General features: G+C 46.3%; 18 non-coding genes across 18 annotated transcripts; all 18 read right to left on the bottom strand.

Annotated features, from left to right (window-relative positions):
- Positions 1 to 385: 385 nt before the first annotated feature.
- Trnar-ucg (transfer RNA arginine (anticodon UCG)) lies at positions 386 to 458 on the bottom strand. The gene has a single exon. It is a non-coding gene; the product is annotated as a tRNA-Arg (tRNA).
- Positions 459 to 1,003: 545 nt separating this feature from the next.
- On the bottom strand, positions 1,004 to 1,075 carry Trnat-agu (transfer RNA threonine (anticodon AGU)). Its single transcript has one exon. It is a non-coding gene; the product is annotated as a tRNA-Thr (tRNA).
- A 321-nt stretch (positions 1,076 to 1,396) lies between these two features.
- On the bottom strand, positions 1,397 to 1,469 carry Trnak-cuu (transfer RNA lysine (anticodon CUU)). The gene has a single exon. It is a non-coding gene; the product is annotated as a tRNA-Lys (tRNA).
- Positions 1,470 to 1,909: 440 nt separating this feature from the next.
- Trnar-ucg (transfer RNA arginine (anticodon UCG)) lies at positions 1,910 to 1,982 on the bottom strand. Its single transcript has one exon. It is a non-coding gene; the product is annotated as a tRNA-Arg (tRNA).
- A 576-nt stretch (positions 1,983 to 2,558) lies between these two features.
- Trnat-agu (transfer RNA threonine (anticodon AGU)) lies at positions 2,559 to 2,630 on the bottom strand. The gene has a single exon. It is a non-coding gene; the product is annotated as a tRNA-Thr (tRNA).
- Positions 2,631 to 2,951: 321 nt separating this feature from the next.
- On the bottom strand, positions 2,952 to 3,024 carry Trnak-cuu (transfer RNA lysine (anticodon CUU)). The gene has a single exon. It is a non-coding gene; the product is annotated as a tRNA-Lys (tRNA).
- A 440-nt stretch (positions 3,025 to 3,464) lies between these two features.
- Trnar-ucg (transfer RNA arginine (anticodon UCG)) lies at positions 3,465 to 3,537 on the bottom strand. Its single transcript has one exon. It is a non-coding gene; the product is annotated as a tRNA-Arg (tRNA).
- Positions 3,538 to 10,127: 6,590 nt separating this feature from the next.
- On the bottom strand, positions 10,128 to 10,200 carry Trnak-cuu (transfer RNA lysine (anticodon CUU)). Its single transcript has one exon. It is a non-coding gene; the product is annotated as a tRNA-Lys (tRNA).
- Positions 10,201 to 10,640: 440 nt separating this feature from the next.
- Trnar-ucg (transfer RNA arginine (anticodon UCG)) lies at positions 10,641 to 10,713 on the bottom strand. The gene has a single exon. It is a non-coding gene; the product is annotated as a tRNA-Arg (tRNA).
- Positions 10,714 to 17,303: 6,590 nt separating this feature from the next.
- Trnak-cuu (transfer RNA lysine (anticodon CUU)) lies at positions 17,304 to 17,376 on the bottom strand. The gene has a single exon. It is a non-coding gene; the product is annotated as a tRNA-Lys (tRNA).
- Positions 17,377 to 17,816: 440 nt separating this feature from the next.
- On the bottom strand, positions 17,817 to 17,889 carry Trnar-ucg (transfer RNA arginine (anticodon UCG)). The gene has a single exon. It is a non-coding gene; the product is annotated as a tRNA-Arg (tRNA).
- A 548-nt stretch (positions 17,890 to 18,437) lies between these two features.
- Positions 18,438 to 18,509, bottom strand: Trnat-agu (transfer RNA threonine (anticodon AGU)). The gene has a single exon. It is a non-coding gene; the product is annotated as a tRNA-Thr (tRNA).
- Positions 18,510 to 18,830: 321 nt separating this feature from the next.
- Trnak-cuu (transfer RNA lysine (anticodon CUU)) lies at positions 18,831 to 18,903 on the bottom strand. The gene has a single exon. It is a non-coding gene; the product is annotated as a tRNA-Lys (tRNA).
- A 440-nt stretch (positions 18,904 to 19,343) lies between these two features.
- Trnar-ucg (transfer RNA arginine (anticodon UCG)) lies at positions 19,344 to 19,416 on the bottom strand. The gene has a single exon. It is a non-coding gene; the product is annotated as a tRNA-Arg (tRNA).
- A 554-nt stretch (positions 19,417 to 19,970) lies between these two features.
- Trnat-agu (transfer RNA threonine (anticodon AGU)) lies at positions 19,971 to 20,042 on the bottom strand. The gene has a single exon. It is a non-coding gene; the product is annotated as a tRNA-Thr (tRNA).
- A 321-nt stretch (positions 20,043 to 20,363) lies between these two features.
- On the bottom strand, positions 20,364 to 20,436 carry Trnak-cuu (transfer RNA lysine (anticodon CUU)). The gene has a single exon. It is a non-coding gene; the product is annotated as a tRNA-Lys (tRNA).
- A 440-nt stretch (positions 20,437 to 20,876) lies between these two features.
- On the bottom strand, positions 20,877 to 20,949 carry Trnar-ucg (transfer RNA arginine (anticodon UCG)). The gene has a single exon. It is a non-coding gene; the product is annotated as a tRNA-Arg (tRNA).
- A 551-nt stretch (positions 20,950 to 21,500) lies between these two features.
- Positions 21,501 to 21,572, bottom strand: Trnat-agu (transfer RNA threonine (anticodon AGU)). Its single transcript has one exon. It is a non-coding gene; the product is annotated as a tRNA-Thr (tRNA).
- Positions 21,573 to 21,788: the final 216 nt, after the last annotated feature.

The raw sequence follows: 21,788 nt of genomic DNA, 5'->3' as shown, positions 1-21,788 counted from the left end.
GAAGATTCTTTTGACTACAGCTTATTTCCTGCTGCCACAAATCAGCTACAATCCTATTCAATGAAAAATTGTCTCCGAAAGGCATCAAATCTGCTTGAAATGATACGTGGCTATCAGCACCATTATTCAACACACATGCTCGACAGTGCGCAGACGCCTGTGGCGTAGCCCTTGGCTCCTGAATCAGATGCAGTAGTTCCAACAAAAACTCTCCTGAACGGCACTGTGCCGAAAACTTCGCTACAGATCACCCTTGTCTTGCTTGTGCTTCTGGTAGACGCCGGTTTTGCAGCCAGGAAGCGGACAGCAGCAACTTCCAACTAGTTTTAGAGTACTCAAACAACACAGTAAAACAGCATGCATCTTTTGCAGAACAGGAAAAACTCGACCGTGACAGGATTCGAACCTGCAATCTTCGGATCCGAAGTCCGACGCCTTATCCATTAGGCCACACGGTCAATGGTGCAGTGTACTTCTCCACACACACTTCATTTTCGCCATTTGTACACTTGGCAGAATGAATTTCCCATCTTTGACGCAGTTCTCCATCTCAAATTTCTGTACTAAAAGTACGACGCTACTTCTTGCTGTGTCCCATCGCAAGTTACATTCAAGCCCTTATGACGCTGATCAAACAAGAGGTGGCAAATCAGCTTCAATCGCTTAGTGCCATCTCAGTCGCTTGCAGAAGGTACCCCACCCTATGTGATACAATGGCGAGTTGTCGCTATTACCAAAGCGGCGGCGGCGCCGACGACGACGACGACAATCGCGAGGGTCTTTATCAGGGGTAGAAAATACATCACAAGAACTAAGTATTTCACGTCGGCATTACCCGGAGACTGCCAAAAGCAGCAGTTTCTGGTGCCCACTTTAATAGCACCATTCACACTATTCATTTGCGAGAGCATTTCTTAAATACTGCACCCATTCATAATTTTTTTTATCCTTCACCGCTTTTTTCGAAAGGGCCACGGTGGGAGGGGCTGTTACAAAATTCATTTGCCTCCTGTGAGGATCGAACTCACGACCTCTGGTTTACTAGACCAGCGCTCTGCCACTGAGCTAAGGAGGCGCCTCCTAGCGACCTTTTCGGGTACTTTGTTCTTACAGACTAGTGAATCGGAGCCCTTCAGCTCGAAACGCACCGCATGAGCGACCATTATTTGCATTTAGTTAGCACAGCTGCTGCTTTCCTACACATCTCACACTATATCGATGTACAACTAAAATTCCAAAACAACACATTTATTTCATTTCAGAGTCACTTTCAGCTTCAAATACCGTTCCTCTGATATTCATACGAAGCTAGGCATCGTCGTAACCCGTTACGTTCATTACGCAAGGCTCACGAGAGGGGCGCATGTTGGATCCGCGTAGACACAAAATTTTGCGCCGCCCAGCGTGGGGCTCGAACCCACGACCCTGAGATTAAGAGTCTCATGCTCTACCGACTGAACTAGCCGGGCTGCACGCAACGCGTTACGAGCCATACAATACTGATTTGACCTGCGACCATCTATTGAAGATTCTTTTGACTACAGCTTATTTCCTGCTGCCACAAATCAGCTACAATCCTATTCAATGAAAAATTGTCTCCGAAAGGCATCAAATCTGCTTGAAATGATACGTGGCTATCAGCACCATTATTCAACACACATGCTCGACAGTGCGCAGACGCCTGTGGCGTAGCCCTTGGCTCCTGAATCAGATGCAGTAGTTCCAACAATAACTCTCCTGAACGGCACTGTGCCGAAAACTTCGCTACAGATCACCCTTGTCTTGCTTGTGCTTCTGGTAGACGCCGGTTTTGCAGCCAGGAAGCGGACAGCAGCAACTTCCAACTAGTTTTAGAGTACTCAAACAACACAGTAAAACAGCATGCATCTTTTGCAGAACAGGAAAAACTCGACCGTGACAGGATTCGAACCTGCAATCTTCGGATCCGAAGTCCGACGCCTTATCCATTAGGCCACACGGTCACTGGTGCAGTATACTTCTCCACACACACTTCATTTTCGCCATTTGTACACTTGGCAGAATGAATTTCCCATCTTTGACGCAGTTCTCCATCTCAAATTTCTGTACTAAAAGTACGACGCTACTTCTTGCTGTGTCCCATCGCAAGTTACATTCAAGCCCTTATGACGCTGATCAAACAAGAGGTGGCAAATCAGCTTCAATCGCTTAGTGCCATCTCAGTCGCTTGCAGAAGGTACCTCACCCTATGTGATACAATGGCGAGTTGTCGCTATTACCAAAGCGGCGGCGGCGCCGACGACGACGACGACGACGACGACGACGACGACGACGACGTCGACAATCGCGAGGGTCTTTATCAGGGGTAGAAAATACATCATAAGAACTAAGTATTTCACGTCGGCATTCTCCGGAGACTGCCAAAAGCAGCAGATTCTGGTGCCCACTTTAATAGCACCATTCACACTATTCATTTGCGAGAGCATTTCTTAAATACCGCACCCATTCATAATTTTTTTTTAACCTTGACCGCTTTTTTCGAAAGGGCCACGGTGGGAGGGGCTGTTACAAAATTCATTTGCCTCCTGTGAGGATCGAACTCACGACCTCTGGTTTACTAGACCAGCGCTCTGCCACTGAGCTAAGGAGGCGCCTCCTAGCGCCCTTTTCGGGTACTTTGTTCTTACAGACTAGTGAATCGGAGCCCTTCAGCTCGAAACGCACCGCATGAGCGACCATTATTTGCATTTAGTTAGCACAGCTGCTGCTTTCCTACACATCTCACACTATATCGATGTACAACTAAAATTCCAAAACAACACATTTATTTCATTTCAGAGTCACTTTCAGCTTCAAATACCGTTCCTCTGATATTCATACGAAGCTAGGCATCGTCGTAACCCGTTACGTTCATTACGCAAGGCTCACGAGAGGGGCGCATGTTGGATCTGCGTGGACACAAAATTTTGCGCCGCCCAGCGTGGGGCTCGAACCCACGACCCTGAGATTAAGAGTCTCATGCTCTACCGACTGAGCTAGCCGGGCTGCACGCAACGCGTTACGAGCCATACAATACTGATTTGACCTGCGACCATCTATTGAAGATTCTTTTGACTACAGCTTATTTCCTGCTGCCACAAATCAGCTACAATCCTATTCAATGAAAAATTGTCTCCGAAAGGCATCAAATCTGCTTGAAATGATACGTGGCTATCAGCACCATTATTCAACACACATGCTCGACAGTGCGCAGACGCCTGTGGCGTAGCCCTTGGCTCCTGAATCAGATGCAGTAGTTCCAACAAAAACTCTCCTGAACGGCACTGTGCCGAAAACTTCGCTACAGATCACCCTTGTCTTGCTTGTGCTTCTGGTAGACGCCGGTTTTGCAGCCAGGAAGCGGACAGCAGCAACTTCCAACTAGTTTTAGAGTACTCAAACAACACAGTAAAACAGCATGCATCTTTTGCAGAACAGGAAAAACTCGACCGTGACAGGATTCGAACCTGCAATCTTCGGATCCGAAGTCCGACGCCTTATCCATTAGGCCACACGGTCACTGGTGCAGTATACGTCTCCACACACACTTCATTTTCGCCATTTGTACACTTGGCAGAATGAATTTCCCATCTTTGACGCAGTTCTCCATCTCAAATTTCTGTACTAAAAGTACGACGCTACTTCTTGCTGTGTCCCATCGCAAGTTACATTCAAGCCCTTATGACGCTGATCAAACAAGAGGTGGCAAATCAGCTTCAATCGCTTAGTGCCATCTCAGTCGCTTGCAGAAGGTACCTCACCCTATGTGATACAATGGCGAGTTGTCGCTATTACCAAAGCGGCGGCGGCGGCGGCGCCGACGACTAAGTATTTCACGTCGGCATTCTCCGGAGACTGCCAAAAGCAGCAGATTCTGGTGCCCACTTTAATAGCACCATTCACACTATTCATTTGCGAGAGCATTTCTTAAATACCGCACCCATTCATAATTTTTTTTATCCTTGACCGCTTTTTTCGAAAGGGCCACGGTGGGAGGGGCTGTTACAAAATTCATTTGCCTCCTGTGAGGATCGAACTCACGACCTCTGGTTTACTAGACCAGCGCTCTGCCACTATTTTTTTTTCTTTTTTTTTTTTTTAATATCCGGGGACCTCTCGATCTGCAGTCGAATGCTCTACGACTTTTTTTTCACTTTTTTTTTTTTGCTCTAACCAACTTTTTTTTTTTTGGTGCCTTAACCACGTTTTTGAAACGCTCTAACCAACCCCTTTTTTTTATTTTTTTTTATAAAGAAAACGAAGAAGATGCATTGAACACGAAAAAGAACCAGTTCCGTTAACATGGCAAGTGTTCATTTTGCCATTTTTAATTTTTTTTTTTGTTTATTGAATATTTTTTTTTTTTAAATAATGAAAGAAGGAAATGAAATCGAAGAACCTCTTCGGGAATAGAATGGCTGACAGTCTAAATGCAGCTGCTATTGGTGATACTGCCGTATGCATAGCTGTTTCGGGGTTCTGATGTGGCCTTCACGGCTACCGAAGCGGCCACGGGTCACACGAAGTCCCCACCGTACTTCACCCTCACCAGCAGTCCCCTACTTTAGCTCGTTTCGTCCTAGGATGACTTTACCGTGACATCTTAACCTATTCCCTGTTTGTGAAACAGGATTCGTAACATATTTCCAAAATGCTTTTTATGATCTTGTTGCTTGTGTAATTTATAGTATTCCCCACAGAGATATGTCCGGTAGTCCGTGATATTATCGTCACCTTTCGAGTTGACAACGTAACTCACGTAGTTCCCAAGAAGCCATAATATGGCATTATTTTTCGGTGCAGGAAAAAATACCTTGTCCGGGAAGAAAATAAGATTCAAATTGAGCTCCCTCCCATCGCTGCGGGTCAGGAAGGCGATCTGCTGCTTGACCTCTTGCCATAGATCTTTATACCCCCTGCAGACAAAGCGGTGATCCAACGTGTCAGTTGCGTTACATTTCTGACAAGTGTTTGTGTCACTGAGACCTATAGAATGAAGTTTTTCATTAGTACTTATGACGTTATTCACCACTCTGTACCATGCCACCTGAACTTCCGTTGATAGTAACTTGTTGTTGATATTGGTCCATATAGTTTTCCAGGCTCTGTTCGGGTTCTTGGCCTGTGTCTTATTGTAATTGGCCGCCGTTCGTAAACTGTTAATGATATAGCGACAGTTTCTCTTGCGTTTATCCCGTACTATGCAGCGCATGTAGCTTAATTCAAAGTAGAAGAATTTAATATGTTTTAATTTATAATTGATCTGACTTATATCTATAGGCGGTTGGAAGCTTTGTGGTTTAAAAAAATTGAATAATTGAGCTGTGAGGCCGTCTGGATGACTTTCAATAACTTGCAAAGACCGCTTAAGAAATAAGGCAGTAGATGTTTTGTGGACATCTGTGAGGCCAAGGCCTCCCTCTTCCGGTGGTAAGGTCAACGCGTCCACAGCAACTCGAAAGATATTCCCGTGCCAAATGTAGCTACAAACGGTCGACATTATCGCTTTAGCTATTCCTTTTGGTATTGGCAAAATCTGGCCGATGTAAGTTGCCCTGGATAAAACCGCTAAGTTTATCAACTTAATTTTTTGCTTGATGTTGACGTCCCTCATATGGTTTAAAATGAGCGTGCCACGGATCTTATCGAGGACAGTTCTCCAGTTAGATGCGATTATCCGAAGAGGGCAGCTGTAGAGAGTAACTCCCAGGGCTGTATGCCGGTCCACACTCTTAGCCCAAGTGATGGTGACGTCAGATAGTCCGTGCAGATTTAGAAAAACACTCTTCGTGTCATTTATTCTCGCACCCGAGGCCGTGCAGTACAACTGCAAGTTTTCTGTTAACCGTGCTATGTCTGCGGCGCTGCGAATTATCACTCCTACGTCATCTGCGAATGCATTCGTCACTTGTTTCATGCCTGACACTTGCAAGCCCTCTAAGACGTCGTCTAACCTCCTTAAAAGTGGTTCCAAGGCAACTACATATAACATCATCGACAATGGACTCCCCTGAGGGACTCCACTGGCTACGGGAATATCTTTAGTGCGATGACCATTAATAGTCACTTTCGTTGATAAACCATTTAAGATGTTGGCTAAAACGTTCACATTACCATCATAAAACCCCATGTAGGTCATGGTTTTCAGAAGATATTCGTGATTGACTCTGTCAAATGCCTTGCTAAAGTCAATAAAAGCCAGACCACCATTTGCTGTTGTATTTGCAAAAATGGAAGCTATGTCCCTGTACGCACTTACAGTTGTAAAGATACTGCGCCCTGGAAGACAAGTCTGATGACTACCGATGATCTTTCCTAAAATCGGTTGCAGTCTCTCTTTAAGAACCCTAGCTACTATTTTGTAGTCAGAATTCAAGAGGCTTATGGGCCGTGTCTTTGTAATATCCTTTAAACCTGTGGTCCTGCCCTTTGGAATTAACACTGTTATGCTCTGTTTGAAGGCCACTGGGACATCCTCCCCATGAAGAATTTCGTTTATCATGTCCGTGAATTCATTGCCTATAATGTGCCAGTACGTTCGGTAAAACTCCAGTGGCAGCCCATCTGGACCTGGTGACTTCTTGGAAGGTGAACACCTAAGTACGTCAAAAACGTCATCCTTGGTGAGGGCAGCATAGAAGTTGCGGTTGTCCTCTTCCGTTATAGTGTTCTCTAGGCCTGTTGATGATAAGAGGTCTCGTACAGCATTGTCGTCTATCTGAGTGACACTATATAGAGAATTGTAAAAACGATACGCCTCGTCGATCATGTCTTTCTGGGTGGTGAGGACTCTCTGATCTTCGGCTCTGAGAGACCCTATAAAATTTCGTCGCCTTTGTTTGGCGTGTTGTATGAGGTGATATATTGAGGCATTTTCGTCTGCCACAATACTGTGTGAGTGCGATCTGATTTTTAATCCTTCTAGCTGTGATCTCTTAATATTGAGGAGCGCTGCTTTCGTTTTGTTGATCTGTATGAGAATGTCCTGGGACAGTGGCTCCTCGTAAAGATCACGTAAGCAGGCGTAGTGGAACTCTGTTGTGTGTCGTATCCACCTCATCCTCTCCTTGCTAAACGCTATCAGAGTCGCCCTTAATTTTTTCTTCGCCACAGCGGTCCACCATTCAACGGTGGACCGATGTTTGTGACGCACTCGTAAGGCGGCCCGCCAAGTCTCTTGTATTTCTGCAGCTAAGGCGTTCTCCAATAGCACGCTTATATTCAGTTTCCAAAAGGGCCTGCCCCAGTGAGCTGACTGTTTGCTTAACCGTATGCTGCACTTGACGCCTAGGTGGTCGGAAATAAAGGTAGGTATTACTTCAACGCCAACAACATCATGTTCTAAAGTAGATGATACATAAAATCGGTCGATCCTACTTTGGGACCTGCTACTAAAGTAAGTAAATTTGACCAATGTAGGAAATTTCAGTTCCCAAGCATCTGTCCATTTCATGTGCGACACTAAATACTGTAGCTCCTTGGACTTATTAAAATTTGGCCGTTGGTCCTTGTCATTAAGTACGCAATTCCAGTCACCTCCAAGCAGAACCTTAGCAGGGTTGTCCTGAAGTAGAATTAAGATATCACTTCTGTAAAACGTAGCCCTTTCTTCTCGTGCATTATTGCCTGATGGTGCATAAACATTTATAATAGCTGTATTATGGATGTTACACCGAATGCCCCTCCCAGAGTCTAATTTACAAATGTCTGTCATGTCGATGCCCTCTCTAGCAAGAATAGCCGTCCCACAACTATGTTCGACAGCTACATTTAAAATAGCATTGAATCCTGGGATATGAAGGTCTCGAATCAGCACTTCCTGTAAAAGGGCTATATCGGTGTCCGACTGATAGATAAAATCTTGAAGTGCGGCTACTTTAGTTGCATTTTGAATTTTGTTAATATTTAATGTGGTCACATTACAGGTTTGGAGCATGGGCCGGATAGTTCAGGTAAGTTTATTGACTGCGCAACATTTTCATATGGAATCTGTCCGTCGTCATCAGTCCCTCGTTTAGTCTCAAGGCGATCTAGACAACTCTATTAATAAAAAAGGTCTTCTTCTTGACTTGTGTCATCATCCTTGTTATCTACTCCCTGATCTGCGCCATCGTCCGCCCAATTGACTGGTGCTGCTGGTGCGTGTTGACCTGACAATGAACCACCTTCTGGAGCTATGTTCGTGAGCCCAATTTGCGATGGGTGTTGGTCACCCCCCGGGTCTTCTTGCCTTGCCGTTCTGTCTGGGTGCCCAGTAGTCCCTACTGGCTCCAGATCTTCTTCCTTCTGATCCTTGTGCTGTAGATGTTTCAGCTTTTCCCTGAGAGCTGGGGCCAAAGTCTCTGCCGCTTGGTGTGCCAAACGACGCTTTTTTGACGTCTTCCTCCTCCGCAGGGATCCCGTAGGAGACAAGTCAGGCGAATGTTCTGGTGGTTCGGTGGAAGAAGACAGTGGTGAGAGCGGTTCTGTCGTTGTCTCAGAGTTCCTCGTGTGAATTTCTCGAAGAACCTCAGTTGGGGGTTCCTTCACTTCCGCATGTGTCGGGTGGGGTTCCGGAGGTTGTCCTCCTTGCATTTCCGGGTGGTGTACGGCTCGGTTACGGACACCAGCGTCGCCATCACTCGACATCCTTTCAGCTCGTTCGCCCTGTGCGTCGGGCGGGAGGTCGAGTAATTTGGCGACTTCCGTCGGTGATTCGGTAGATTCATGGGACACTTCGTGTCTCTGCGAGTCCGAGGAAGGCTGTTCAGTACCTAGTTCTTCGCATGACTGTATCCTCTCCCGCAGTTCCGTTTGTCTGTCGTCCGGACCACTTATCGCAGATGTATCGTCGCAAGAGGGCCGAACAGCAGCTGCTCGGTCGTCCACAGACGCGATCAACTCTGGGGCGGTTGTGGCGGCCGCAGGCGCTGCGAGTCGTCCAACGTGCTCAACTGTTGTCGTTTCTGCAGATTGGTGGCCGTACGTGGCAGCCGCATACGTTAACTGAAGGCTGACAGCAGCGCCAGGAACTGCAGCCTCCCCGCTCGGTAGCTGGGGGACACGCCGTTTACTACATTCACTGCGTATGTGCTCTGGTGAGTTACACAAAGCACATGTCTTGGGTTGACCGTCGTAGATAACTATGGCGCGGTGTCCGCATACATTTATATATGACGGTATGTGCCTTTGAAGATCTATCTTTACTTGACGCACTCCGTTCAGGACGGGAAACATATGTGGCTCCGACCATTTTTCTGCAACGTTCGAAAGAACACGGCCATACGGTCGAAGGATTTTATTAATGTCCTCTGCAGAAACCTCAAACGGCAACTCAAAGACCCTAACGGTACGTATGCCTAAACCGGCGTGTGAGACGGAAACATCACTCACTGTACCGTCGGAATGTTTAAACTTCAGTACTCCGCCACACTTATCCATGATAGAGACACACAAATCTGGGTTAGTCAGTTTGACAAAAGCCGCGTTGCAAACGAACGATAAATGCACACCTATTATGTCATTGCCAGTAATCTTAACAGCATCGAGTAACCACTGCTTTACTTCATATGCCTTAGGCCTCAAGAAATTTCGGTCTAAAGTAAATTTAATCGTGTCTTTCCTCATTACAGTAATCGCGTTCATTCTATCTTGAAATCAGTAAACATAGAATGACTCACAAAGGTAACGAAGTGACTAACCTCGTGACAGCAAACAGCCGGTGTTTACTTCAAGACGCCAAGCCAGCCGCCACACGTCCGTCCCGCACCGCGGCTGCGACTCGAATTCAGCCACTGAGCTAACGAGGCGCCTCCTAGCGACCTTTTCGGGTACTTTGTTCTTACAGACTAGTGAATCTGAGCCCTTCAGCTCGAAACGCACCGCATGAGCGACCATTATTTGCATTTAGTTAGCACAGCTGCTGCTTTCCTACACATCTCACACTATATCGATGTACAACTAAAATTCCAAAACAACACATTTATTTCATTTCAGAGTCACTTTCAGCTTCAAATACCGTTCCTCTGATATTCATACGAAGCTAGGCATCGTCGTAACCCGTTACGTTCATTACGCAAGGCTCACGAGAGGGGCGCATGTTGGATCCGCGTAGACACAAAATTTTGCGCCGCCCAGCGTGGGGCTCGAACCCACGACCCTGAGATTAAGAGTCTCATGCTCTACCGACTGAGCTTGCCGGGCTGCACGCAACGCGTTACGAGCCATACAATACTGATTTGACCTGCGACCATCTATTGAAGATTCTTTTGACTACAGCTTATTTCCTGCTGCCACAAATCAGCTACAATCCTATTCAATGAAAAATTGTCTCCGAAAGGCATCAAATCTGCTTGAAATGATACGTGGCTATCAGCACCATTATTCAACACACATGCTCGACAGTGCGCAGACGCCTGTGGCGTAGCCCTTGGCTCCTGAATCAGATGCAGTAGTTCCAACAAAAACTCTCCTGAACGGCACTGTGCCGAAAACTTCGCTACAGATCACCCTTGTCTTGCTTGTGCTTCTGGTAGACGCCGGTTTTGCAGCCAGGAAGCGGACAGCAGCAACTTCCAACTAGTTTTAGAGTACTCAAACAACACAGTAAAACAGCATGCATCTTTTGCAGAACAGGAAAAACTCGACCGTGACAGGATTCGAACCTGCAATCTTCGGATCCGAAGTCCGACGCCTTATCCATTAGGCCACACGGTCACTGGTGCAGTATACTTCTCCACACACACTTCATTTTCGCCATTTGTACACTTGGCAGAATGAATTTCCCATCTTTGACGCAGTTCTCCATCTCAAATTTCTGTACTAAAAGTACGACGCTACTTCTTGCTGTGTCCCATCGCAAGTTACATTCAAGCCCTTATGACGCTGATCAAACAAGAGGTGGCAAATCAGCTTCAATCGCTTAGTGCCATCTCAGTCGCTTGCAGAAGGTACCTCACCCTATGTGATACAATGGCGAGTTGTCGCTATTACCAAAGCGGCGGCGGCGGCGGCGCCGACGACTAAGTATTTCACGTCGGCATTCTCCGGAGACTGCCAAAAGCAGCAGATTCTGGTGCCCACTTTAATAGCACCATTCACACTATTCATTTGCGAGAGCATTTCTTAAATACCGCACCCATTCATAATTTTTTTTATCCTTGACCGCTTTTTTCGAAAGGGCCACGGTGGGAGGGGCTGTTACAAAATTCATTTGCCTCCTGTGAGGATCGAACTCACGACCTCTGGTTTACTAGACCAGCGCTCTGCCACTATTTTTTTTTCTTTTTTTTTTTTTAATATCCGGGGACCTCTCGATCTGCAGTCGGATGCTCTACGACTTTTTTTTTCACTTTTTTTTTTGCTCTAACCAACTTTTTTTTTTTTTTTGTGCCTTAACCACGTTTTTGAAACGCTCTAACCAACCCCTTTTTTTTATTTTTTTTTATAAAGAAAACGAAAAAGATGCATTGAACACGAAAAAGAACCAGTTCCGTTAACATGGCAAGTGTTCATTTTGCCATTTTTAATTTTTTTTTTGTTTATTGAATATTTTTTTTTTTTTAAATAATGAAAGAAGGAAATGAAATCGAAGAACCTCTTCGGGAATAGAATGGCTGACAGTCTAAATGCAGCTGCTATTGGTGATACTGCCGTATGCATAGCTGTTTCGGGGTTCTGATGTGGCCTTCACGGCTACCGAAGCGGCCACGGGTCACACGAAGTCCCCACCGTACTTCACCCTCACCAGCAGTCCCCTACTTTAGCTCGTTTCGTCCTAGGATGACTTTACCGTGACATCTTAACCTATTCCCTGTTTGTGAAACAGGATTCGTAACATATTTCCAAAATGCTTTTTATGATCTTGTTGCTTGTGTAATTTATAGTATTCCCCACAGAGATATGTCCGGTAGTCCGTGATATTATCGTCACCTTTCGAGTTGACAACGTAACTCACGTAGTTCCCAAGAAGCCATAATATGGCATTATTTTTCGGTGCAGGAAAAAATACCTTGTCCGGGAAGAAAATAAGATTCAAATTGAGCTCCCTCCCATCGCTGCGGGTCAGGAAGGCGATCTGCTGCTTGACCTCTTGCCATAGATCTTTATACCCCCTGCAGACAAAGCGGTGATCCAACGTGTCAGTTGCGTTACATTTCTGACAAGTGTTTGTGTCACTGAGACCTATAGAATGAAGTTTTTCATTAGTACTTATGACGTTATTCACCACTCTGTACCATGCCACCTGAACTTCCGTTGATAGTAACTTGTTGTTGATATTGGTCCATATAGTTTTCCAGGCTCTGTTCGGGTTCTTGGCCTGTGTCTTATTGTAATTGGCCGCCGTTCGTAAACTGTTAATGATATAGCGACAGTTTCTCTTGCGTTTATCCCGTACTATGCAGCGCATGTAGCTTAATTCAAAGTAGAAGAATTTAATATGTTTTAATTTATAATTGATCTGACTTATATCTATAGGCGGTTGGAAGCTTTGTGGTTTAAAAAAATTGAATAATTGAGCTGTGAGGCCGTCTGGATGACTTTCAATAACTTGCAAAGACCGCTTAAGAAATAAGGCAGTAGATGTTTTGTGGACATCTGTGAGGCCAAGGCCTCCCTCTTCCGGTGGTAAGGTCAACGCGTCCACAGCAACTCGAAAGATATTCCCGTGCCAAATGTAGCTACAAACGGTCGACATTATCGCTTTAGCTATTCCTTTTGGTATTGGCAAAATCTGGCCGATGTAAGTTGCCCTGGATAAAACCGCTAAGTTTATCAACTTAATTTTTTGCTTGATGTTGACGTCCCTCATATGGTTTAAAATGAGCGTGCCACGGATCTTATCGAGGACAGTTCTCCAGTTAGATGCGATTATCCGAAGAGGGCAGCTGTAGAGAGTAACTCCCAGGGCTGTATGCCGGTCCACACTCTTAGCCCAAGTGATGGTGACGTCAGATAGTCCGTGCAGATTTAGAAAAACACTCTTCGTGTCATTTATTCTCGCACCCGAGGCCGTGCAGTACAACTGCAAGTTTTCTGTTAACCGTGCTATGTCTGCGGCGCTGCGAATTATCACTCCTACGTCATCTGCGAATGCATTCGTCACTTGTTTCATGCCTGACACTTGCAAGCCCTCTAAGACGTCGTCTGACCTCCTTAAAAGTGGTTCCAAGGCAACTACATATAACATCATCGACAATGGACTCCCCTGAGGGACTCCACTGGCTACGGGAATATCTTTAGTGCGATGACCATTAATAGTCACTTTCGTTGATAAACCATTTAAGATGTTGGCTAAAACGTTCACATTACCATCATAAAACCCCATGTAGGTCATGGTTTTCAGAAGATATTCGTGATTGACTCTGTCAAATGCCTTGCTAAAGTCGATAAAAGCCAGACCACCATTTGCTGTTGTATTTGCAAAAATGGAAGCTATGTCCCTGTACGCACTTACAGTTGTAAAGATACTGCGCCCTGGAAGACAAGTCTGATGACTACCGATGATCTTTCCTAAAATCGGTTGCAGTCTCTCTTTAAGAACCCTAGCTACTATTTTGTAGTCAGAATTCAAGAGGCTTATGGGCCGTGTCTTTGTAATATCCTTTAAACCTGTGGTCCTGCCCTTTGGAATTAACACTGTTATGCTCTGTTTGAAGGCCACTGGGACATCCTCCCCATGAAGAATTTCGTTTATCATGTCCGTGAATTCATTGCCTATAATGTGCCAGTACGTTCGGTAAAACTCCAGTGGCAGCCCATCTGGACCTGGTGACTTCTTGGAAGGTGAACACCTAAGTACGTCAAAAACGTCATCCTTGGTGAGGGCAGCATAGAAGTTGCGGTTGTCCTCTTCCGTTATAGTGTTCTCTAGGCCTGTTGATGATAAGAGGTCTCGTACAGCATTGTCGTCTATCTGAGTGACACTATATAGAGAATTGTAAAAACGATACGCCTCGTCGATCATGTCTTTCTGGGTGGTGAGGACTCTCTGATCTTCGGCTCTGAGAGACCCTATAAAATTTCGTCGCCTTTGTTTGGCGTGTTGTATGAGGTGATATATTGAGGCATTTTCGTCTGCCACAATACTGTGTGAGTGCGATCTGATTTTTAATCCTTCTAGCTGTGATCTCTTAATATTGAGGAGCGCTGCTTTTGTTTTGTTGATCTGTATGAGAATGTCCTGGGACAGTGGCTCCTCGTAAAGATCACGTAAGCAGGCGTAGTGGAACTCTGTTGTGTGTCGTATCCACCTCATCCTCTCCTTGCTAAACGCTATCAGAGTCGCCCTTAATTTTTTCTTCGCCACAGCGGTCCACCATTCAACGGTGGACCGATGTTTGTGACGCACTCGTAAGGCGGCCCGCCAAGTCTCTTGTATTTCTGCAGCTAAGGCGTTCTCCAATAGCACGCTTATATTCAGTTTCCAAAAGGGCCTGCCCCAGTGAGCTGACTGTTTGCTTAACCGTATGCTGCACTTGACGCCTAGGTGGTCGGAAATAAAGGTAGGTATTACTTCAACGCCAACAACATCATGTTCTAAAGTAGATGATACATAAAATCGGTCGATCCTACTTTGGGACCTGCTACTAAAGTAAGTAAATTTGACCAATGTAGGAAATTTCAGTTCCCAAGCATCTGTCCATTTCATGTGCGACACTAAATACTGTAGCTCCTTGGACTTATTAAAATTTGGCCGTTGGTCCTTGTCATTAAGTACGCAATTCCAGTCACCTCCAAGCAGAACCTTAGCAGGGTTGTCCTGAAGTAGAATTAAGATATCACTTCTGTAAAACGTAGCCCTTTCTTCTCGTGCATTATTGCCTGATGGTGCATAAACATTTATAATAGCTGTATTATGGATGTTACACCGAATGCCCCTCCCAGAGTCTAATTTACAAATGTCTGTCATGTCGATGCCCTCTCTAGCAAGAATAGCCGTCCCACAACTATGTTCGACAGCTACATTTAAAATAGCATTGAATCCTGGGATATGAAGGTCTCGAATCAGCACTTCCTGTAAAAGGGCTATATCGGTGTCCGACTGATAGATAAAATCTTGAAGTGCGGCTACTTTAGTTGCATTTTGAATTTTGTTAATATTTAATGTGGTCACATTATAGGTTTGGAGCATGGGCCGGATAGTTCAGGTAAGTTTATTGACTGCGCAACATTTTCATATGGAATCTGTCCGTCGTCATCAGTCCCTCGTTTAGTCTCAAGGCGATCTAGACAACTCTATTAATAAAAAAGGTCTTCTTCTTGACTTGTGTCATCACCCTTGTTATCTACTCCCTGATCTGCGCCATCATCCGCCCAATTGACTGGTGCTGCTGGTGCGTGTTGACCTGACAATGAACCACCTTCTGGAGCTATGTTCGTGAGCCCAATTTGCGATGGGTGTTGGTCACCCCCCGGGTCTTCTTGCCTTGCCGTTCTGTCTGGGTGCCCAGTAGTCCCTACTGGCTCCAGATCTTCTGCCTTCTGATCCTTGTGCTGTAGATGTTTCAGCTTTTCCCTGAGAGCTGGGGCCAAAGTCTCTGCCGCTTGGTGTGCCAAACGACGCTTTTTTGACGTCTTCCTCCTCCGCAGGGATCCCGTAGGAGACAAGTCAGGCGAATGTTCTGGTGGTTCGGTGGAAGAAGACAGTGGTGAGAGCGGTTCTGTCGTTGTCTCAGAGTTCCTCGTGTGAATTTCTCGAAGAACCTCAGTTGGGGGTTCCTTCACTTCCGCATGTGTCGGGTGGGGTTCCGGAGGTTGTCCTCCTTGCATTTCCGGGTGGTGTACGGCTCGGTTACGGACACCAGCGTCGCCATCACTCGACATCCTTTCAGCTCGTTCGCCCTGTGCGTCGGGCGGGAGGTCGAGTAATTTGGCGACTTCCGTCGGTGATTCGGTAGATTCATGGGACACTTCGTGTCTCTGCGAGTCCGAGGAAGGCTGTTCAGTACCTAGTTCTTCGCATGACTGTATCCTCTCCCGCAGTTCCGTTTGTCTGTCGTCCGGACCACTTATCGCAGATGTATCGTCGCAAGAGGGCCGAACAGCAGCTGCTCGGTCGTCCACAGACGCGATCAACTCTGGGGCGGTTGTGGCGGCCGCAGGCGCTGCGAGTCGTCCAACGTGCTCAACTGTTGTCGTTTCTGCAGATTGGTGGCCGTACGTGGCAGCCGCATACGTTAACTGAAGGCTGACAGCAGCGCCAGGAACTGCAGCCTCCCCGCTCGGTAGCTGGGGGACACGCCGTTTACTACATTCACTGCGTATGTGCTCTGGTGAGTTACACAAAGCACATGTCTTGGGTTGACCGTCGTAGATAACTATGGCGCGGTGTCCGCATACATTTATATATGACGGTATGTGCCTTTGAAGATCTATCTTTACTTGACGCACTCCGTTCAGGACGGGAAACATATGTGGCTCCGACCATTTTTCTGCAACGTTCGAAAGAACACGGCCATACGGTCGAAGGATTTTATTAATGTCCTCTGCAGAAACCTCAAACGGCAACTCAAAGACCCTAACGGTACGTATGCCTAAACCGGCGTGTGAGACGGAAACATCACTCACTGTACCGTCGGAATGTTTAAACTTCAGTACTCCGCCACACTTATCCATGATAGAGACACACAAATCTGGGTTAGTCAGTTTGACAAAAGCCGCGTTGCAAACGAACGATAAATGCACACCTATTATGTCATTGCCAGTAATCTTAACAGCATCGAGTAACCACAGCTTTACTTCATATGCCTTAGGCCTCAAGAAATTTCGGTCGAAAGTAAATTTAATCGTGTCTTTCCTCATTACAGTAATCGCGTTCATTCTATCTTGAAATCAGTAAACATAGCCTGACTCACAAAGGTAACGAAGTGACTAACCTCGTGACAGCAAACAGCCGGTGTTTACTTCAAGACGCCAAGCCAGCCGCCACACGTCCGTCCCGCACCGCGGCTGCGACTCGAATTCAGCCACTGAGCTAACGAGGCGCCTCCTAGCGACCTTTTCGGGTACTTTGTTCTTACAGACTAGTGAATCGGAGCCCTTCAGCTCGAAACGCACCGCATGAGCGACCATTATTTGCATTTAGTTAGCACAGCTGCTGCTTTCCTACACATCTCACACTATATCGATGTACAACTAAAATTCCAAAACAACACATTTATTTCATTTCAGAGTCACTTTCAGCTTCAAATACCGTTCCTCTGATATTCATACGAAGCTAGGCATCGTCGTAACCCGTTACGTTCATTACGCAAGGCTCACGAGAGGGGCGCATGTTGGATCCGCGTAGACACAAAATTTTGCGCCGCCCAGCGTGGGGCTCGAACCCACGACCCTGAGATTAAGAGTCTCATGCTCTACCGACTGAGCTTGCCGGGCTGCACGCAACGCGTTACGAGCCATACAATACTGATTTGACCTGCGACCATCTATTGAAGATTCTTTTGACTACAGCTTATTTCCTGCTGCCACAAATCAGCTACAATCCTATTCAATGAAAAATTGTCTCCGAAAGGCATCAAATCTGCTTGAAATGATACGTGGCTATCAGCACCATTATTCAACACACATGCTCGACAGTGCGCAGACGCCTGTGGCGTAGCCCTTGGCTCCTGAATCAGATGCAGTAGTTCCAACAAAAACTCTCCTGAACGGCACTGTGCCGAAAAGTTCGCTACAGATCACCCTTGTCTTGCTTGTGCTTCTGGTAGACGCCGGTTTTGCAGCCAGGAAGCGGACAGCAGCAACTTCCAACTAGTTTTAGAGTACTCAAACAACACAGTAAAACAGCATGCATCTTTTGCAGAACAGGAAAAACTCGACCGTGACAGGATTCGAACCTGCAATCTTCGGATCCGAAGTCCGACGCCTTATCCATTAGGCCACACGGTCACTGGTGCAGTATACTTCTCCACACACACTTCATTTTCGCCATTTGTACACTTGGCAGAATGAATTTCCCATCTTTGACGCAGTTCTCCATCTCAAATTTCTGTACTAAAAGTACGACGCTACTTCTTGCTGTGTCCCATCGCAAGTTACATTCAAGCCCTTATGACGCTGATCAAACAAGAGGTGGCAAATCAGCTTCAATCGCTTAGTGCCATCTCAGTCGCTTGCAGAAGGTACCTCACCCTATGTGATACAATGGCGAGTTGTCGCTATTACCAAAGCGGCGGCGGCGCCGACGACGACGACGACGACAATCGCGAGGGTCTTTATCAGGGGTAGAAAATACATCACAAGAACTAAGTATTTCACGTCGGCATTCTCCGGAGACTGCCAAAAGCAGCAGATTCTGGTGCCCACTTTAATAGCACCATTCACACTATTCATTTGCGAGAGCATTTCTTAAATACCGCACCCATTCATAATTTTTTTTATCCTTGACCGCTTTTTTCGAAATGGCCACGGTGGGAGGGGCTGTTACAAAATTCATTTGCCTCCTGTGAGGATCGAACTCACGACCTCTGGTTTACTAGACCAGCGCTCTGCCACTGAGCTAAGGAGGCGCCTCCTAGCGACCTTTTCGGGTACTTTGTTCTTACAGACTAGTGAATCGGAGCCCTTCAGCTCGAAACGCACCGCATGAGCGACCATTATTTGCATTTAGTTAGCACAGCTGCTGCTTTCCTACACATCTCACACTATATCGATGTACAACTAAAATTCCAAAACAACACATTTATTTCATTTCAGAGTCACTTTCAGCTTCAAATACCGTTCCTCTGATATTCATACGAAGCTAGGCATCGTCGTAACCCGTTACGTTCATTACGCAAGGCTCACGAGAGGGGCGCATGTTGGATCCGCGTAGACACAAAATCTTGCGCCGCCCAGCGTGGGGCTCGAACCCACGACCCTGAGATTAAGAGTCTCATGCTCTACCGACTGAGCTAGCCGGGCTGCACGCAACGCGTTACGAGCCATACAATACTGATTTGACCTGCGACCATCTATTGAAGATTCTTTTGACTACAGCTTATTTCCTGCTGCCACAAATCAGCTACAATCCTATTCAATGAAAAATTGTCTCCGAAAGGCATCAAATCTGCTTGAAATGATACGTGGCTATCAGCACCATTATTCAACACACATGCTCGACAGTGCGCAGACGCCTGTGGCGTAGCCCTTGGCTCCTGAATCAGATGCAGTATTTCCAACAAAAACTCTCCTGAACGGCACTGTGCCGAAAACTTCGCTACAGATCACCCTTGTCTTGCTTGTGCTTCTGGTAGACGCCGGTTTTGCAGCCAGGAAGCGGACAGCAGCAACTTCCAACTAGTTTTAGAGTACTCAAACAACACAGTAAAACAGCATGCATCTTTTGCAGAACAGGAAAAACTCGACCGTGACAGGATTCGAACCTGCAATCTTCGGATCCGAAGTCCGACGCCTTATCCATTAGGCCACACGGTCACTGGTGCAGTATACTTCTCCACACACACTTCATTTTCGCCATTTGTACACTTGGCAGAATGAATTTCCCATCTTTGACGCAGTTCTCCATCTCAAATTTCTGTACTAAAAGTACGACGCTACTTCTTGCTGTGTCCCATCGCAAGTTACATTCAAGCCCTTATGACGCTGATCAAACAAGAGGTGGCAAATCAGCTTCAATCGCTTAGTGCCATCTCAGTCGCTTGCAGAAGGTACCTCACCCTATGTGATACAATGGCGAGTTGTCGCTATTACCAAAGCGGCGGCGGCGCCGACGACGACGACGACGACGACGACAATCGCGAGGGTCTTTATCAGGGGTAGAAAATACATCACAAGAACTAAGTATTTCACGTCGGCATTCTCCGGAGACTGCCAAAAGCAGCAGATTCTGGTGCCCACTTTAATAGCACCATTCACACTATTCATTTGCGAGAGCATTTCTTAAATACCGCACCCATTCATAATTTTTTTTATCCTTGACCGCTTTTTTCGAAATGGCCACGGTGGGAGGGGCTGTTACAAAATTCATTTGCCTCCTGTGAGGATCGAACTCACGACCTCTGGTTTACTAGACCAGCGCTCTGCCACTGAGCTAAGGAGGCGCCTCCTAGCGACCTTTTCGGGTACTTTGTTCTTACAGACTAGTGAATCGGAGCCCTTCAGCTCGAAACGCACCGCATGAGCGACCATTATTTGCATTTAGTTAGCACAGCTGCTGCTTTCCTACACATCTCACACTATATCGATGTACAACTAAAATTCCAAAACAACACATTTATTTCATTTCAGAGTCACTTTCAGCTTCAAATACCGTTCCTCTGATATTCATACGAAGCTAGGCATCGTCGTAACCCGTTACGTTCATTACGCAAGGCTCACGAGAGGGGCGCATGTTGGATCCGCGTAGACACAAAATTTTGCGCCGCCCAGCGTGGGGCTCGAACCCACGACCCTGAGATTAAGAGTCTCATGCTCTACCGACTGAGCTTGCCGGGCTGCACGCAACGCGTTACGAGCCATACAATACTGATTTGACCTGCGACCATCTATTGAAGATTCTTTTGACTACAGCTTATTTCCTGCTGCCACAAATCAGCTACAATCCTATTCAATGAAAAATTGTCTCCGAAAGGCATCAAATCTGCTTGAAATGATACGTGGCTATCAGCACCATTATTCAACACACATGCTCGACAGTGCGCAGACGCCTGTGGCGTAGCCCTTGGCTCCTGAATCAGATGCAGTAGTTCCAACAAAAACTCTCCTGAACGGCACTGTGCCGAAAAGTTCGCTACAGATCACCCTTGTCTTGCTTGTGCTTCTGGTAGACGCCGGTTTTGCAGCCAGGAAGCGGACAGCAGCAACTTCCAACTAGTTTTAGAGTACTCAAACAACACAGTAAAACAGCATGCATCTTTTGCAGAACAGGAAAAACTCGACCGTGACAGGATTCGAACCTGCAATCTTCGGATCCGAAGTCCGACGCCTTATCCATTAGGCCACACGGTCACTGGTGCAGTATACTTCTCCACACACACTTCATTTTCGCCATTTGTACACTTGGCAGAATGAATTTCCCATCTTTGACGCAGTTCTCCATCTCAAATTTCTGTACTAAAAGTACGACGCTACTTCTTGCTGTGTCCCATCGCAAGTTACATTCAAGCCCTTATGACGCTGATCAAACAAGAGGTGGCAAATCAGCTTCAATCGCTTAGTGCCATCTCAGTCGCTTGCAGAAGGTACCTCACCCTATGTGATACAATGGCGAGTTGTCGCTATTACCAAAGCGGCGGCGGCGCCGACGACGACGACGACGACGACAATCGCGAGGGTCTTTATCAGGGGTAGAAAATACATCACAAGAACTAAGTATTTCACGTCGGCATTCTCCGGAGACTGCCAAAAGCAGCAGATTCTGGTGCCCACTTTAATAGCACCATTCACACTATTCATTTGCGAGAGCATTTCTTAAATACCGCACCCATTCATAATTTTTTTTATCCTTGACCGCTTTTTTCGAAATGGCCACGGTGGGAGGGGCTGTTACAAAATTCATTTGCCTCCTGTGAGGATCGAACTCACGACCTCTGGTTTACTAGACCAGCGCTCTGCCACTGAGCTAAGGAGGCGCCTCCTAGCGACCTTTTCGGGTACTTTGTTCTTACAGACTAGTGAATCGGAGCCCTTCAGCTCGAAACGCACCGCATGAGCGACCATTATTTGCATTTAGTTAGCACAGCTGCTGCTTTCCTACACATCTCACACTATATCGATGTACAACTAAAATTCCAAAACAACACATTTATTTCATTTCAGAGTCACTTTCAGCTTCAAATACCGTTCCT

This window comes from Schistocerca cancellata, unplaced genomic scaffold (assembly GCF_023864275.1).
Source record: "Schistocerca cancellata isolate TAMUIC-IGC-003103 unplaced genomic scaffold, iqSchCanc2.1 HiC_scaffold_354, whole genome shotgun sequence".
Classification (NCBI taxonomy): Eukaryota; Metazoa; Arthropoda; class Insecta; order Orthoptera; family Acrididae; genus Schistocerca; species Schistocerca cancellata.
The sequence above is the reverse complement of the archived record's forward strand: the minus strand, read 5'-3'. Positions and strand labels throughout refer to the sequence as shown.